This window comes from Schistocerca piceifrons, chromosome 4, assembly GCF_021461385.2.
Source record: "Schistocerca piceifrons isolate TAMUIC-IGC-003096 chromosome 4, iqSchPice1.1, whole genome shotgun sequence".
Taxonomy (NCBI): domain Eukaryota; kingdom Metazoa; phylum Arthropoda; class Insecta; order Orthoptera; family Acrididae; genus Schistocerca; species Schistocerca piceifrons.
In genome coordinates, this window is record NC_060141.1 from 677211851 (window position 1) to 677231704 (window position 19854).

The following is a 19854-nucleotide window of genomic DNA, read 5'->3' on the forward strand; positions in this document are numbered from 1 at the left end:
CAAACTTTCGAAATAAGTTCTAGATGTGGCCAACAATAACAAAAAAGAAATTAGTAAATCAGACACAAAGATTTCAGCAACATCAAATATAATAGCCAGCAAACAGAGCACCCAAAGTGAGAAAACAAAAAATGAACGAATTGGCCTAGTAACAACTATAAGTTACAAGTAGAATAGTTGATGGAGAGGGTGGAAAAGATAGAGGGTAGGGTAACCTACACAGAATCCAAATGAAGAGCAGTGGAACTCCAGATGACTGGTTTGGGGACAGAGCTCTTAGCTGCATTTCTGTTACAGAAGTTAGGTAGAATGGTGAAACTAAAGCTTCCAATGCCTGGAGATTTATTTTCTACTCGTACATTCATGGGGATTTTCAGCCTTGTTATACGCAGTAGGTTACACTTACTAATATTGAGAGATAACTGCCAGTCATTACACCACGCATTTATTTTCTTCAAATCCTCATTGATTTGCTCACGACTTTGGTGTGATACTACTTTGCTGTAGACCACAGCATCATCGGCAAACAGTCTAATGCCGCTGTCAATACAATCATCCAGATCTTTTAGTTAAATCGCAAAAAGCAACGGACCTATTACGCTGCACTGGGGCACAACTGAAGTTACGCTTGTTTCTGTTGAAATCACCCCGTTTAGAAAGACATACTACTCCTTGTCTGTTAGATAACTTTTTTCTAACCGCGTATGTCATCGGACAGACCGTAAGCGCGCACTTTCTGGAGCAAACTACAGTGCGGAACTGAGTGGAACGCCTTTGGAAAGTCGAGAAATATGGCATCATCCTGGGAGCCGGTATCTAGAGCCTGTTGTATATCACGCACAGAGAGGGCCAGCTATGTCTCGCATGACCGCTGTTTCCTAAAACCGTGCAGATGAGCTTCTCAGAGTCTAGAAAGGTCAGTATGTCTGAACACAAAATGTGTTCCATGAATCTACACCAAATTGATATCAGTGTAATTGGGCGATAATTATGTGCAACCAATTTTCTAACCTTTTTATAGATTGCTATGACCTGGGCTCTCTTCCAGTCCCGTGGAACTTTCCGCTATTCCAATGATTTCTGATAGATGATGGATAAGAATGGTGCTATATTTGTCGCATAGTCAACATATAATCTTACGTGGATACCGTCTGTGTCAGGTGCCTCCCTGGCGTCTAAGGATCTTAATTGTTTTACAATCCCAGTTACTCTAAACACTATGTCAGCCATTCTTGCGTTTGTTCAATAATTGAAAGGAAGAATGGTGCTGCAGTCCTCTACCGTAAACGAGTTTTTGAAAGCTAGGTTTAGAATTTCGGTCTTCTGTTTGTCATCAGTTACATTATCCGTAGTGTCAGAAAGAGACGGTACTGAATTATTTGTTGTGTTCGTATATTTTACGTACGACCAAAATTTTTTTACGCTATTTTTAGAATCTCCAGATAAAATATTGCTTTCGAATTCGTTGAAACTATCTCTCATTGTCCTTCCGACAGCTGCTTCCATTTCGCATAATTTCTGTTAGTCAGCGGGGCAGTGACTACGTTTAAAACGACTGTGCAAAATTCTTTGCTTTCTCAGCAACTTCCTAATATGTTTGCTGTATGAAGGTGGATCCTTTACCTCCCCTATATTTTTGCTAGGCACATACTTCTCTAGCATATGGTGGACAATACCTTTAAATGCCGACCAAAGATTCTCAATATCTTTGTGTCCCACGGTGAATGCCTGGAGCTGACTATGAAGATATTCATTAATGACACTCTTATTTGCTTTCCAAAACTAGAAAACTCAGCGCTGTTTCATTGGTTTCTCTGGTTTTATAAAGCTCAGTTAAAATACTATTTCATTTTTGTCAGCCTTATAATGAGCTAGCACAGAGAGAGACGCCTCTAAGCGGCTGTTGCTTGCTGGAATGTAGTACAGCTTGGTCTATGGACTGCTGACAGTCTGTTGAGCAGGTCCTGCAGTATGTGCCCAAGCTGGATAGAGCATTTGACAAAACAGACAAAATACTGACTATGGAAAAGAGACTTGGGGGAATAATAACAACAACAACAATAATGCAGCAAGAGGAGATAAAAGAATCAGAACAATTATTATTTAGAAAGGGAGGCTATATGAGGAAATGAGAACTTTAATGTAGACAGAAATGGTAACAGAGTGTTTTAAGGTAGAGCCAGTGTTCAGTGAGTCACAAAAACCGTTTAGACTCAACAAGAGAAATAATGAGCCCTTAAAATGAGGCCCTCTCCATTAGCGATGCATGAAGTGAGAGTTTACGGAGTTTTCACTGCAGGGGCAACCAATAAATGTGGTTATTTGACTCAGGATGGTAACAAAAATGACGACATAGTCGTCAAATCATTTCATATAAATGCAACTGTTATCAATGTAAGATCTTGTAGTGGAGATTGAAAAGAAGCTTTAGAAAACCAGAGTAGTTATGAAATAGTGGTATAAATATTGCTCAGTCAAAAATCAGTGAGTGAATGAGGAGAAAATAAGTATTAGGGGTTTTGTGAAAGAGAAATATTTCAGGAGAAGGACAAGTGCATAGTATGCAATATGGTTACTTGTGTTTTCCTAAAGCCTGTTAACTTAACCGAAAATTTTGACAAGTTGAGACCTGAAGGTGAAGTAGATACAGTGGATTATTATGTTAGATTAAATTATAGAATATTGATGAGAGAAAGAATGTAATATTTCAGATATTTGAAAATTTTAGTTTCCTATGGTGGTCATAAAGAAGATGTGACTAGTCTGAAGTCTGTTGTGTTCGAAATTACAAGTTGTGCGCATACTTGAGATAGTAAAGGTGTTCAGTATCATTTAAATACTGAAAAAACTCACACTGTTAAAACCACATATTTCAGTGGGAAAAATTAAAATATATATTAAAAAATATAGATGAGTTTAGGGAAAGTAACATGTAACCAGTTCTTTTGGAAAAAATGGCAGCAATAAGTAAAATGTTGTATCCGTAATGTTGGAATTAGTGTCAAGGATTGTCTTATAAGCACCTAATACAAACATTGAGTAAACTTGACCTTAGTTCAATGAAAATAGAGAATACTTTTGAAAGTGGCACTGATGTGTTGAGAAATCAGAATTATGAAGTGAACATTAAATTAAGTGAAAGAGTGACTACCGTCATAATAGTAAAGATATTTAATTCAGCATTATAGAAAGAGCCTTTTTTAGAAGAGCCTGTTGAAAATACACACTGTAAGTTAGTAGGAAGTCTTTCTAAAGCTTTGATGCATCGGAAGGAAGGTACTTCACTCTAGAAGTCAGATCTCTGCGATATCAGAAGTGTTCAGTAGAGTGCTTGTGAAAGCGTCAAACTTCACTTACATGCCATTGATTTGTACAATGGTCAGAGAAATGACATGTAGACGTAGCAACCAAATTAAAAACGAAGTCTTCATAACTTCCAAACTTCCTGGAACAGTGTTTGATCACGAATTATTTGTGAAACCTCCACTTACGAACATGCCATTATAGGCATTCTAAGCAGTGGGCTCTACAGAAAGTAAATTAATGAACCATTTATGGGTGCTCCTTATTTAGGTGCGTTTGGAGCAAAAATTTCTATTGGAAACGCTACCAAATCCGTCAGAAGAGTATTGTCAATATAAAACAAGCCTCATGTAATTATAACAATTGTCTACATAAAATTTTGTATCTATGGAAAGACTCCAGTGGTTTTGGATTTGGGGCTTATTTATTAAAATTAGGTTTAGACAATGGGTAACCAAACCTGTGTAGTTCCAACTACAAGTCTGCTTTCAAAAGTTTGTTAGTTTCCATCGGGCGGCCATAATCAATCCTGAAACCGTTTCACATGAATACAAATTAGCAGAATATAAGAAATTCAGCATTCAGTTGCTAGGTAAAATTTGTAGTTTACCTAGGTTTCGATGCCAATAATGGTATCTTCTTCAAAACAAAAATTAAATTATTTTGAGGTTCAAACGTTGGTCATGTCACAAGATAAATCTAATAGAGAATAAAGACGCATAATCATAAGATTATGTCTGTAAATACTAAAAACAATAAGAAAAACGTAGACGTAGCTGCTCCTGGCCAGGAATAAGGGTCGCACGTTGCTGCATTTTTATACCTCGTTCTCAGTGCACATTACTCTTGATCTACAATGCGGAGGAAGTTGTGGTTTTTACGACCAATAAAGGACATTAACTCAAGCTGTAAAAGGAAATTTATGGTAATATCTGTCATAGTTTAAGAATTACAGTATTTTGCCTAATAGATGTTTCTATATAACAAGTTCCCATTGTGGCACCATTTTCCGGTCCATCATCAGTCTAACAGCATACAAACTGTGGCAGGATGCTGTTAACATTCATAGGAACACATTATTTCTCTCGTTTTGTAGTTTGGAGTATATCTGAGCAAATAGAAGAACCCTTATTATACCACATTACTATCTTGTCTAAAATGTATCTCTAAAATTATATACTGAATGAGAAACATAGATCATATCTGCAATGTATTATGCCTGATACAAAGACAATACCCCATCCTTCACTTGACAGAAATTTGCTAAACAAGGATAAAATCATTGTGAAGTTATATGTACCTAATGATCTGAAAATATAATTTCGAGCAAATGCGAAAAGAATGTTCACAGTGTTTTGACTCACCGTATACCTCTTTCCGAACATTCTAGCAGCATAATCTTGCTGGCCAGCTGCTTCTTTATCCTCTGTAGACATCTTCAGGAGCCTTTTCCTTACTCTGGACTCTTTAGTGGTAGGTTCCACAGACCTTTCTGCTTCAACTACTCGCTGACGATTTATGGCACTCAGAGCAACTGTCATATTACTTCCTGGCTGGTGCCCAATTTGTCCATCACTTTTGTCCTGCTGTTTACACCATCATTGAAACAGATGTCAGCATCCATCACACCCATTTTGAGTACTGTCCATCCAACAAACACTGTTTTGGTACTCGTTGCCACACAGAGCTGTTGAAACTTTCATTAGGGTTTTGTGTACGGCCATGTAGACATTTGCAAAGTAATTTTGTATCTACAAGGTCCCAGTATATTGGCTTTATTGTTTCCATTAGAGTGACAAGGAAGAAATGTTTATGGTGATATTCCTGGTCTGTCGCATGAGGCTGGCTGGTTTGCAGACATTTATTCAAAGAGCGTTTAAGACCAAATCTGTAACTGAAAAGTAGATAAACAATACATTTTTTTAAAAGGGACAAAACTGTCTTTCAGTTGGTGACAAAAAATGATTTCAAAAATTTCAGTCATTTCACGTTCAGGTCCCCTTAATAGTGGAATTCCCAGTGCACAAATGCACTCCTCAGGGTACCATCCTTGCTCTTAATTTCACTGAATATTGTTTTGACTTTTCTGTACGCTGAAACAGTGACCTTGACGATCATTCAAAATGGCTCTGAGCACTATTGGACTTAAGATCTGAGGCCATCAGTTGCCTAGAACTTAGAACTACTTAAACCTAACTAACATAAGGACATCACACAGATCCATGCCCGAGGTAGGATTCATTCATGCTATGTTATGCTCCTCAATTCTTCTCATACGTTCGTTATCAAACCGATCTGCCTTCCTTTGAGCCCGTACTTGTCCCAAAACCTCCCCAGCTCCCTCGAGGACTGCAGTCTTACATGGTTTCCAGATTATTTCTATATGTTCATTTGATGTGCCAGTATCGTTCTTAATCCCCTCTTCTATTTTCGTGTTTCTTCTGACTTTAGTTCTTAATGTCAGAAATCTTCTGTTTGTGGCCTTTTTGTTTTCTCAATAGTGAGATCTATTACCTGCAGTTAGTTCTCACTAGATGATGGTCTCTCCACGTTGCCTCCTAACAACCATTATGTCTTATCCGTGCCTCCGGTCAATCAATTTGTTATCAATCTGATTTCTACTATGTCCATCTGGTGACATCCATCTTCCTTTGTGTAACTTTTTGTGTGGTAAACATGTACTGCTAACAGTAATGTTTTTACTTGTGTAGCAAAATCTACAACCCTAGTTCCATTGTCATTTGATATTTCATGGAGGCTATGTCTCTCTATAGTTGGCTGATAAACCTCTTCTTTTCCTATTTTTCCATTCAAGTTTCCTACTAAGACCTTAACATCATGTTTAGGAGCCTGATCATACAACTGCTCTACCTTGCTACAGACCACATCCATCTGTTGATCATCTGCCTCCTCTGTGGGTGCATGTACATTCATAATTGTTATGGTGAAAAATATTCTCCTTAATCTTACTACAGACATGTCTTCATTGATTGGTTCGAAGCACATTACAGCATGTTTCAGTCCCTTAGCGACCACAAAACCTGTACCAAAGGAATTTGTCTTCCCACTACTACAGATGATTCTGAAATTTCCTGAGTCCATTATGTCACTTCCCTTCCACCTAATTTCCTGGAGAGCCAGTAGTTTTATACTGTAGTCGTTTACCTGCGCTATCGCCTGCCATAGGGCTCCACCTTGGTATAGACTCCACGCGTTCCATGTTCCTATGTACATACCTCTTACCCTTTTTTTGTTTTCTGGGTTCGTCATCAAAATATCGGGCCAACTTATTCCTTTGTTAGCATTCGAACAAGTGATTTTTACAGGGTAAGATTTTTCATCTTCTGCCCAACCATTTTAGGGGCTGCCCCATACAGCTCGCCAGGGAACATCCTTAGGCTTTGAAGATCCCTCCACTGACTGAAAGGCAGCAGTTGATGGTTGGAGGCTCCTCTACCTTTCTTCGAAGCTGGTTTTGGTCCGCCCCAGGTATTTTATTTTCCTGGTACCCTCCATATCTGGAGGACGTTCCCCTTTCCGCCACTTGGGGAGGCGCCCAATGGGGGACCAGCAACCCCACACAGGGATATTCAAGTACACATACCAGCAAGAAAGTGATCTTTGTCTTTAAATTTTTTTAAATCCACTTAAATCTAAAGAAATACACAAAACAGAAGAACAATGCAAAATTTAACTTTCTTAGTGGAGTAGAGAGTGATAGAATTTGAAACATGGAGAAATGCATAGTCCTACATTACACACATTGATTCATAGACCACTGCGTACTGGTGATGAAATTCGTAGTGATTACATAAGGATTCACGTCCCCTGACTGGAAAAATTATTTCACAACAATTTTACTCATGTTCAGTGTAAAGCGCTTCTACACATGTTTCCTATATCTCAGAAAAGTCTCTTGGCTACATCCTCCTGCTCCATGGTGTAGTGTAACGACGTATTAGTTTTTCGTTTGATATATGTATGACCATGCGCAGACTTCGTCACCTACGTCAGTTACAACCCACTTCAAAATGATTCATATTCTTTTAAATTGTCATAGAATGGTTCTTGAACGAAACTGTAAAACATCAGTTGAGTCGTGTGCAAAGAATTACATCACTTGGGCCAATTGGTTTTCGTAACTTTTTCGAATTTAAATTTTGTTTGTTTCTCCTCAGAAACTATATTGACACACGTTATCTTGATCTAATCGATATCAGAATCACACATTAAATAAACTTTTTAGATTCAAAGTTTCGGTGAACGCCGTAAGAATCACGAATCTTGTCAAATATATTATTAATCCGTTCACATAATTCTTCATAAATAAATCTTCAAGACACGTGTTTCAGCTTTAGTAGCATACACTATTTTATTAGCTTCCTACACATACAGATGTGAACTTGAGCGTTGAGAGTTATTTCAATAAGATTAAGCTCTATATGACGTCATTGTTGTAGAAAAAGAGTATAAAAATTTATTTTTAATTTTTAGAAGCACGATGCAACAACTCGGTTTCAGGATCTTCTGTTGCTCCTTGGCTGTCGACCCGCGACGTATAGCGGCCAGCAATTTCCTCTCTGGTCGCGGCAACGAAGATGCTGTCCCCGTTCGTTGCGCCGCCCTCTCCGTACATGAAACACATAAAAAAATACAAAACTTTTAAATAATTCACATCTATTACAAATAATAAGAAAACACATAAACAAAACTAAATTAAACTTATAGTCACCTGCAAACTGGGCTGACTTTGGTGGATGGGTGACGCTTAATTTCGTCCCACTACAATGGGTTCTCATAGGATAGACAGAAACTGAACTCCCTTCTATACACCAGAACGAAAATCAATATCACATAATGAAACCCATTAATCTTGTATACACAAAAAAGTTAAAAAAAGAAACGAGGTTAAGAGAATATTTACAAATACGAATACATGTTGTTCCGTTCAAGAGTACCTCGATACAGAGATTCCATTTGCAAGATGTATCTTAATTACAGTTCATGATCTATGTTGTGTTGTATGGATAAAAGTCCAACGTAAAATTTGCTTAAAACTGATAAAAAATTTATGAAATGCAATTAATATTAAAAAGGAAAACACTTCCTAGCGTTCTGCAAAATTATATTAATTTGGTCACAAACTGGCTTTCGATTTCTAAGGCCATATTCAGGGAGAAACTGAATATCACTCACACAGGTAAACATGATGTGTAACTTACACAAATATCATTTGTACAGAAGATACAAAAATGACGAAGTATTTACATAGGAGAACATTACAATAATTACAGTAACTTAAAAAAGGGCAAAGAAAGTTTTTCTGTCGAGATACGTTTAACAAATGATGACAAATAAAATCCATTTACAGTTTAAATTACATTAACTAAAAAAATGAGTAAACAAAGTTTTATGTGGAGATACATTTAACAGATGATGACAAACAGGAGACATTTACATAGTGAATCTAGTATTTGTAACGAAAACTTAATTTTAAAAAAGGGGAAATAGAAACGGTGTCTGATCATTTAATATCAGGTTAAGCAAGTTTAAGAAGAAATAATATCCAAACATGTCATCGCTACCAAAGCCGATAAATCACACTGTTTAGTTCTTTTGAACAAAGACGATTACGTTACAGAAGTGAACCAATTCCTTGGTCGTTACGACGTCCAATATATAAAGAAGATCCAACTGTAGTTTTCAATGAACAAATAAAACCACCATCAAATCACGTGTTATATGTGAACAAACAGCCATATTTTAGCTAACTTTCCTGCCACAAGATGGAATTCAGAACACATGTCACAAATACGTGTCGTGTACGGCTTTAACTAAAAACTCTTTTTCTCCTTAAAATCATGTCCAGTAGGTTTACATACACAGCCCACATTATTGCATACTAGCATTGTATAAACAAAAACAACAAGTCGAGTCGTATTCGATACCGCCTTGTGGTAGAAAGATTAATATGAATCTCATGCTCCTGTATAATATATTTCCCCCAGTAACATAGGTGTGCCAGTACGCCTAGTAATGTCATAACTCTCCACCTCTTGTTGTGTAATAGCGAAAGAGCTTGATAATAATATATAAATCCCACCCAGTTCTAAACTGACATTGTTCGATGTCACTAGCTTTTTACAAATGTTCCTTTTGATAAATCTATAAACATATATACAGATCTTTTTCACAGATCCAAAGTAAATCTCGTAGAATTAGATGACATAATAGAAGCTATTCAAATGTGTATAAAACATAATTACATCCAGTTTCAAAACAAATGCTATAGCCAGTCCAATTGCCTAGTTATTGTTTCACTTTTTAGTCCTATACTGTCTGAAATTTTCATGCACATTTTCGAAGAAATTTCGGAGAACCGTTGAATTGTAATATTAAATACCGGTTCAGATATGTCGACTATGTACTGTGTTTGTGGACTGGTACCACTACACAATTAGATACAGTACTACACCATTTCAACTCATAACATAAGATAATTCAGTTTACAATAGAGCTGGAAGGCTCTTCTGTAAATTTCTTCGGTCTTAATACAGATATTAGTACAAAAAAACACGTATTTAGCATTTACATGAAAAACATACCTAATTATATGGTAATCCCTGCAAGATCCCAGCATCCACACAGCCACAAACATGCAACTTTCCATTCAAAGGCGCAGCGCTTCATACCTGATCCTTCATGAAAATCAATCTTTCCAGCAGAATTACAGATCTTCAAACGAATCGCTTCCAGCAATGGATGTAGCTTTTCCTTGTTTCATAGCTCTCTACGAAATAAGAAAAAGAATAAAACTACACAGCTTCTGTACGCTGGTCAACAGCAGTCACGCAATAGTTACAAAGCCTGGTGCAGATTTTCTTATAATGACAACACTTCAGATAATCTTGGAAGCAGTTAAAGTCTCGCAAATACAGAGCTGCATTTTATGATATCAGTAATATATTAAGATTTTTATTCAATGGTAAAGATAAAATACAATCCTAGGGACAGAGTAGTGTTCACAAAATCAGTTTCAAGCAGTTTAGAGAAGTGTATGTTGGTCAGTCATGCAGAACTGGGCAGTTAGATTACGTGTATATTGGTCAGTCACGCAGAGATGTGGCAATTAGATTACGTGAGCATGAGAGAGGCTGGTAATTAAGTAAATTCGATTCGACCGTTACTGATCAGATTTTAGTAGGAAACCATTCATATGTTGTCAAGAAAAGCAAAAAGATGATCCTACTGGGAATAGTGGAAATAACAAACACACGACACGGAATTCTATTCAAATATTAACTGATGAGAATCAATTTCCAATAATGATGAGACTCATTTTCCTATTTCCCCTTTGTTATATTAAAGTTTCGTTACAATATTAGATTTAAACCGTAAATTCATCTTATTTGTCATCATTATGTATCTCCTCATGAAAACTTTGGTTACTCATTTCTAAGTTAATGTAAAGTGTAGTATTTTCCCGTGTAAACACTTTTTCATTTTTGTATGTTCTGTACAAATAATATATCTGTAAGTCGCAATAATGATTGCGACATTCTGTTGTTACTTGGAGATCGACTGAGATGCCGAAAGTAGGTTCGCGACCACATAAATATGTTTTTTCAGAACTTTAGGAAGCGTTTTCCTTTTTAATATTATCATCAGGTTCAACCAAACACTGACAGAAAACTCACTTCAAGAAATGCAGTTGTGTATACATCTAATCTCACAAGGAACGCCTTGAGTGCAACGTCGCAAGTCTAATCCTTAGTAAGGCACATTTGGAAGTGTTGTGTTAACAAATATTACAGGAAAAATATTAACTGCTAATGACTAACAATGTGAATCAGGAGGGTGCCAGAGAATCAGTGAGCGCGTTATGCGGAGCTCAACGTTCTATGGGATATATTGTTACATTTCACATCGTCGACACATAAAAGATTTTCAGAACAAATACCTAACTTGTACCATGAACATTGAATGAAAAATAGCGCGCCACAGTGATCAAAGAGGTTCGCACCGTCAAGATCGAAGGCGAGCTCGATTGGAGTTACAAACCATGCACGGCATTCTGCTAGGTGTCCAGGTCTTAAAGAATGCATATAGAATAATATTGGTGTAACAGCTTTATGAGAACTGATGGAATGTGATGGCATCCAACCGATTGCGAAGCAGACCATCGTGCAGCTTTCCGCAAAACTGGCTAGCCTGTAAGGCGTAGATGCAGACAATGTGCATATATTTTATAGGCACGGAAAAAACAAACATGCAGAGACTGATTTCGTCCAGTGGTTCCAGAACAAGTGAACTGCAATGTTACACACTTTTCAGGAATGCCGACTGGTCGAAGTTGAAAACCAATTCCGTACTAAACAATGCGGTAAGTTTGTCTATCTCATCTACAAATTTTCGGGCCGATTCCGCAGGTTACTATAGACCGTCAAGTCGACGCTTGTTTCGAAATTTCATTATCTTGTGCCTTCCAATCATGTATCATTGATGTTACGCAACCATCCAGTACCTCTCTTGAAATCAATGTAATCTATGTCGCGCAATTTCATACGCATAACCTAGCGGGTCACTATCATAGACATCCAGAAAATTGCGTCGAGCGTCCTTGGAGCACGGAAAGACCCGTTTTGAAGAAGTGCGTCTTGTCCTTCCTTGTATATTGTAGTTTTTGTTCTACACTCTGCGGTCGTATTGCAGCTGACTTACTCGAAATGTGTTCATAATTTCTTTTCTATGCTGCGGATGATTTTCCATGTACGTAATTATGTTAACTACCAGCTCCGTGGGCAACGATTGTCCTCGACATCTGTTTCAGTATCACTTTCACTTGTTAAGTAGCCCTCATCATCATTATACTCCTCAAGTACATTATCCCCACAGTCGAGCGTGTACGACACCACAAAACGCCAGTATTTCATCTCTTACTACTTTCTCTCCCTGCAAATTTCCTTGGATTCCTTTCTGACGAGATGTCAACCTCAACTATTGTTGTCGTAGATGTAATGCAATGTTTATTTAATTTGTGGTTGCTACTGATCTGCTTTGGATCAACGCCACTAGCACTGTAGCACTGTTTGAACTACTCATCGCCTAAGCAGTTCCACTACACTATGTTGCGTCACACTGTGCTCACCATAGGGTACATCCAGTCTCGGCCCCTCTTGCCATTAGCAGCCAATATTGTGAATGCATGGTAAACAATATGTGGGGCGTAAAATCCTACAAGCGTTATTGGCACTTAGCGACCTTGCACTAAAGGGGTTCCTTGTCAGTATGGAACGAGCTCTCTTGTTCATGAGGAATGTTGACAATAAAAATAAAATTCGCAAAATAACGTGCATACTTTTATTGCCTCAGAGTTCTCCCTTACATCTTACACGTTACCAGCGGTGTATGCGTAGTCACTCAGGTAAACTGGTAGGGATTTGAAGAGCATTTCCCTTTTCAAACTAATCACCATCACATTTCAGTACAGTGACAGGTGGTAGAAAGTGCGAGCGACAGTAGAGGTCCTGTTATTTTGACCAACTGTAAAGGGCGTTGTGCAGTAAGTCTGCGTGATTGGATTGTGAATGTAGCACGCCAATGCCAACAGCCTCCATTAGCAGGCAGTCTCCACCCCTGAGTGGAAGCGACCTATTGGGGCAGTAAGCTGGTCGTAGTTGACTTCTCCAGTGTCATATGTGCGTTCGTGGTTTACTGAAACACACCCCTTTTTTTCACAACTGACAGTACACTCACTCCCTCGGCCCTGAGATGTGTCTGTTCATCACTTCTCATCACGTGATGCTGGCAAAGCAAACGCTATCGGAGCTCAGTTTTAGGAGACCTCCCTCTGGCTCAGGGTATTAATTGCATATATTTTATAAATTACACCCAACAAACAAAATGAAATGATTGTCGTTAGAACTATTTTTCTCGCACTTGCCTTCCTTTTTCAGGGCACCGCTCAAATCTCTTTAACGTCTTACGTTAGCACAGTTTCGTGGCAATAATAAATAAGACAATGTAAACAATCGCTGTTTCCTATGATCGCTACTTAATAATTATATCTTAATTAAGATATCTGAAATTGTTCTGCTTTTAATCAACAGTCGCTGCTCAGTCTACTCTTTGATTTCTCTTCAGTGGTAGGTGTCATTCAAGGGCTCCGACAGTGAAGCGAGAACTATTAGTCAACATGCCTATCAGTGGGAAAAACAAATTCCTTTTATTTTTACATAAGTGATTCATTTCTGGCTTGAGTGGACGTGGAATACAGACACAACCTATCTCCCTTTCAATTTGTCGTGGTTCTCCCAGGGAATACTTGTTTCGTATGGAGTATTGTTTTCCACATCAAGTCTTCACCCACTTAGATCAAGCTGAACAACTTAATGTGCTAGCATCTGGTTATTCATTACTGTTTCTTAATAGCCTTAGTTTTCACACCTTATTTTCTCTCTTCTTGTACATTTCTCTCTCTTCAAAATGGTTCAAACAGCTCTAAGCACAATTGGATTTAACATCTGAGGTCATCAGTCCCCTAGACTTACAGCTGCTTAAACCTAACTAACCTAAAGACATCACACACATCCATGCCCGAGGGAGGATTCGAACCTGCCACAGTAGCAGCAGTACAGTTCTGACTGAAGCACTCGGCCACAACGGCCGGCCTCGCTCTTCAACAGTTGTCCTTTTTGTTTGAGTGCCCTTCTTCATTATTTTAACCCAATACTTTGTATATGATATCGACTTTCTCTACCGTTTGCAAGTGTGTTACCACTGTCGTGCAGCGAGGAATTTTACCATTACTAAGTTGTTTGCCGTTAGTGATCGTCAGTGTAGTCTGTTATGCTGTGTGTTATTGTCTGCTGGTCAAATGGATCAACTTAAGCTAACTTACACGGCAGAAAGACTTACTTTTCAAGATCTGGTCTTCGGAAAGTATGCATATGGTGAACTTTTATTGTGCCCGTTACTCATGGCAGCCACCAATTCGTAAATATTTCCGGTAGCACCGTACACTCTTCTGTCAAACTGAACGATTTAGTGTGTTTTGTCCTCTGTGGCCTGAGGGCTACTATGGAAGGGCAAACTGCCGTCAATGGTGGAGCCGCGGGCACAGGCCACGGCAGATCTGTGAATGCGACAGTCCGATAGAGGGACTCGTTGTGGTATTGTTATTTCAGTGCGTTGGTCGTTGCCAACTGAAGTGGTCCAACATACAGTGTTGTCTACCTGGGAGGCTAACAACAGCGACGTAACGATACCGAATCGGGACACTCGTCGTTCAGCCCTGACTCATTTCCATTAATTATTTTACCAGAAAAATTGTATTCTAGTTCCACGTAGTGCACTGCAATCTTCTCAGCAAGCCTTGTCTTATATTTTTCTATCTTTACTCTAAACTCAATCTCCTAATCTTCCCTCACTTAAATCTACGCTTGCTTCAATACTATTCTTGTTGCAATAACTCATTGTGGTTATAAATCACAGCACCTGCTTCTCCCGCATGCTCACTCAGTTACTCTACTACCTGACCGAAAACGGTTGCCACATGTTCATCTGTAGCCGAGAGTTTAGTGTCAATATTAGTCAAGGCCTCCTTCTTTTCCAAAAGTACCCTGTGCATTACATCTCCTCGCTTCTTCAAATCTAGACCCTGTTAAATACTTCGTTGCAGTGAGCCTCAGTGGCCTCAGAGAAAGAGTTACTAATTGCCTCAATATCCAGTTTTCTCCAATCAAGTTTAGCCTCCTCCTCAGCGTCTTGCTTCTTTAACCCATCAGCAGGTGGAGGCTCTGTAGTGCCGTAGGGCGTGTCCCGTTGGAGTGATATGAGACGCCTCATACCCCTATATGCGACTCTGACAGATGACACGTATGTAAGCATCCTGTCTGATCACCTGCATCCATTCATGTCCATTGGGTTTCACACAGATAATTTTGCGATACCACAAACTGAGCTACCGTAAGCTCACACATAGCTAGTGATAACCGCTGGTTGTGAAGCGGTTCTCGCGTGTGATTGAATTTCATCGGCAGTCAGCTGCAGTGGCACCCAGGGCGGATTCGGCAGTGTGATAACTCTAACAAAAACGCTTAAAGTGAATAAAACTGGTTACGTGTCATGTATGAATTTTAGTGAGTCAAATAAAGTTCTTAGACACTAATTATCAAATTGGAATATACACTGAAGCTCCAAAGAAACTGGCATAGGCACGCGTATTGAAATACAGAGCTATGTAAACAGGCAGAATACGGTGCTGTGCTCGGCAACGGCTACGTAGGACAACAAGTGAGTGGCGTTGTTGTTAGATTGGTTACAGCTGCTACAATGGCAGATTATGAAGATTTAAGTGAGTTTGAACGTGGTGTTACAGGCGGCGCACGAGCGATGGGACACAGTATCTCTGAGGTAGCGAGGAAGGGAACTTCCCGTACGACCATTTCACGAGTGTACTGTGAATATCTGGAATCCCTTAAAATATCGAGTCTACGACATCACTGCTGCCAGAAAAGGATCCTGCAAGAACGGGACCAACGACGATTGCAAAAAGTCTTTCAGCGTGACAGAAATGGAACCCTTCCGCAAACTGCTGAAGATTCCAGTGCAGGGCCACCAACATGTATCATCGTGCGAACCATTCAAAAAAATATCGTCGATATGGGCTTTCGGAGCCGAAGGCCCTCTCGTGTACCCTTGATGACTACAGGACACAAAGCTTTACACCTCGTCTGGGCCAGTCAACATCTACATGAGACTGTTGATGACTAGAAACGTGTGGCCTGGTAGGATAAGTCTTGTCTCAAATAGTACAGAGCTGGTGGATGTGTACGGGTATGAAGACAACCTCATGAATTCAGCGACTCTGCATGTCAGCAGAAGACTGTTCAAGCAGGTGGAGGCTCTGTAGTGCTGTAGGGTGTGTCCAGGTGGAGTGAAATGGGATGCCTCATATGCCTATATACGACTCTGACTGCCGACACGTATGTAAGTATCCTGTCTGATCACCTGCATCCATTCGTGTCCGTTGTGCATTCGGACGGACTTGTGCAATTCCAGCAGGACAATGGACATCCAACATCGGCACAATTGTTTGCAATCACTTTTGGTAATTTTCTGGTGTTCCTGCTAAACAGCCCTTACTTACGCTCACGTCAAAAGCAATGTTTTGAAACTTCTTTCAGCACACAATCGGAATTATAAGCCTGAATATATTTCATTCTTTTCTAAGTAAGTCTTTGAATTTCGTTCGTTGATTTCATCACAACACCAGCGACGCATTTATCCTGTTGATATGCATTTCCCTAACGACACTTCACTTGGGTAGTAAGAACATACAGAAAAGTGAACTTTTCTTCAGCAGCCAAATGAACTCTTATACTCCACTGGAAGTATACTGGAAAACTGGAAGACAGGCATTAAAAATATTTAGGCTCCTTCAACTTATAGTTATTGGTTATTACAATGTGTTTATTTGGCCTCATAAGTAGAATCCTTGTAAATCCATTCAAAAGTGGCAGCACTGATTTTAATGCGCTTTGTAGATGGGTCATCGATTAGTCATTATTATTTACTAACGAACTAGCTGTAGCAGCTCGTCTTCTTCGCCAAAAACCTGCATATAGAGTTGGCACAGTATTCGAGAATGTTTTAGTTACGTTTTGTAGGTATAAGATGAAGACGTTTTTCTGTACAACCTTGTACAAATAGTGTAAGAACTGAAGATATTGCTGGTGACTTCCTTCCCATTTACACTTTGAAGCTGAAGAGAGTTATGTATGTGTGTACTTCAAATATATTGCTTCACAAAGGATAACTAACTTTATCAGCAACAGCACCTATTACTACTAGTAGTTGACTTGATTTTTAGTAACTATCTTCCTCACTTCTCAGAGAAGCGCCACCAGACAAGTCAAGACTTGCTGATATCTAAACAAGTGAATTCAAGTAATAGTTGACGCGAATTTCAAACGTGTCATGCTTTGCCGAGTCGACTGAGGCACCTGTGACAAGCGTTTCATCCGTCATCTGTAAGGTGTGTAATTTCCTGCAACCAATATGTTTTGGATATTCGCTCTCTGCCAGACCGACCGGACCGAAAATGGAACGTCTCGGGACGATTCTAGTGATAATGGGCGGCAAACGGAAGGCTCATAAGTGAAAATCGAAGGGGAAGACATTAGGTATAAGCACCGAAACTATTCCATCCAACTAGTAGTTTCAAGCAGATCCTGATATCCGGGCACCCGACACTTCAAGATGTCCAGTTTATATTGTTTAGGACCAGTTGGACGTAATTGGAAGAGTTTATTTAAATAAACAAACTACAGCAGAGTGAAACTTGCAAAATAATTACTTGTAAAATTTGTCAAACAATTACTTCAATAACGAAATAAGTTTGCTGCTAATATGGAAAACTAAGTCCTCAGTAGATACATAAGCCTCAAATAATACGAAAAATAACGTAGCAAGGTAAAGGAGACTGGAGTCGGGGTGAACCCAAACCAGATAAAACTGAAGCTTTACTAAATTTTACTCTTTGGATTCGCGTGCAGTTCTATTTTTTAGGCTATTTACAGAATTTTGGATGAGCTGTTTGTACTTTACATATGGCAGAGCAACACTTGGGGCATTAATTGACTACACTGTGTTGTTCCTCCAGCTCCAACAGCACTACACTCTCTCCACTGGTGCACTGAGTTTATGTCGACCATAAGCTGCAGATTACCTTTGCCTCCTTTGGTCCTTGGAGATGTTCTCATCAAGGGAAGGAGAAAATACGAAAGGTTAACGTTTAGCATCGCGTCGATAACGAGGTCATATCACATGGGTAGCACTCCCTCGAAGTAAACCCGCCGTGGCCTTTCAAAGGAACCATTCCAGCATTCTCTTTAAGTGATTTAGGGAAATCATAGGAAACCTAAAACCGGATTGGTGACGGTGGGATGAGGCTGAGTTTTGAACCACCTTCGCTACGAAAACGAGTAGAAACACACAACATTATACTGCGGCATCTCGCTCCTTCTGTCAAGTAAACTAAGGCTCTAGTTTTTATGTATATAGACACAAGAGGCGAATGATAATTAGTACCAAGTCCGAAAATCGAACACAGATCATGTAGTTACTACGCAGCTGCGCTATCCACAGGCACAGCGGTACACACAACGGTATGGATTACCATGTCGCACCACCGTTCTCCATCCAAATTCTCACTTCCGCTCCAGTTTACTTTAAATTGCCCTTACACACGAACAGAGTTTCCCAGGCTCTCCATGTTCTGGAACATCACCGAACACAAATGAATGATCCATCCCGCAACCCAGGTGCATATACTTACACAAATGAAATCACACAATTCGATATACTTCGCTGGTCATATAGATATGATTTTATATATACACTCATCAAATAAAGGTTAGCATCACCTCGGTTCCGAGAGTTCCGGAACCTGTCCAGAAAATTGGAAAGAGATGAACATAAACATTATTTCAGCCCTTTTTATTGCTGATGAAAACCACACATTGCATGTTGTAACACCATACAGCGAGACCTTCAGAGGTGGTGGATTGCTGTAACACCAGTACCTCTAACACCCAGTTACACGTCATCTTGCAGTGATGCATGCCTGTATTCGTCGTGGCATACTATCCACAAGTTCATCAAGGCACTGTTGGTCCAGATTGTCCCAGTCCTCAACGGCGATTCGGTGCAGATCCCTCAGAGTGGTTGGTCGGTCACGTCGTCCATAAACAGCCCTTTCCAATCTATCCCAGGCATGTGCGATAGGGTTCATGTCTGGAGAACATGTTGGCCACTCTAGTCGAGCGATGTCATAATACTGAAGGAAGTCATTCACAAGATGTGCACGATGGGGGCACCAGTTGTAAACCATGAACACGAATCCCTCGCCAATATGCTGCCGATATGGTTGCACTATCGTTCAGGGGATGGCATTCACGTATCGTTCAGCCGTTACTGCGCCTTCCATGACCACCAGCCGCGTACGTCGGTCCCACATAATGCCACCCCAAAACAGTAGGGAACCTCCACCTTGCTGCACTCGCTGCACAGTGTGTTAAGGAGGTCAGCCTGACCTGGTTGCCTCCAACGATTGGTTGAAGGCATATGCGACACTCACCGGTGAAGAGAACGAGATTCCAGTCCTGAGCGGTCCATTTGGCATGCCCCATTCTACTTTAAATCCTCCCTCACACACCAACAGAATTTTAATCCATGCAGGTGTCTGAACCGCTGTGCCAAGGTGTCTTAGTGGGTAACGCCCCTGTCTAGTAAGCAGGAGACCCGGGTTCGATTCCCGGCCTTGGCACAAATTTTCACTCGCCCCTTTAGTCTACATAGACATAATCATATCTGTATACGATCAGTGAAGTCTCTGAAACTGTGTCATTTCATTTGTATCTCACTTTATTTAACATGGAGATCCCATACATTGCACAGGCTGATGAAGCATCACTCCGGCTTGGACCCTATGTAGGGCGGTTGGAAAAGCTTGACTCCCAGTGCTGTGTTGCAGGTAGCGTCATGGTG

General features: G+C 39.8%; 1 non-coding gene across 1 annotated transcript; it reads left to right on the forward strand.

Annotated features, from left to right (window-relative positions):
• Window positions 1-19561: 19561 nt before the first annotated feature.
• On the forward strand, window positions 19562-19633 carry Trnat-agu. The gene has a single exon. It is a non-coding gene; the product is annotated as a tRNA-Thr (tRNA).
• Window positions 19634-19854: the final 221 nt, after the last annotated feature.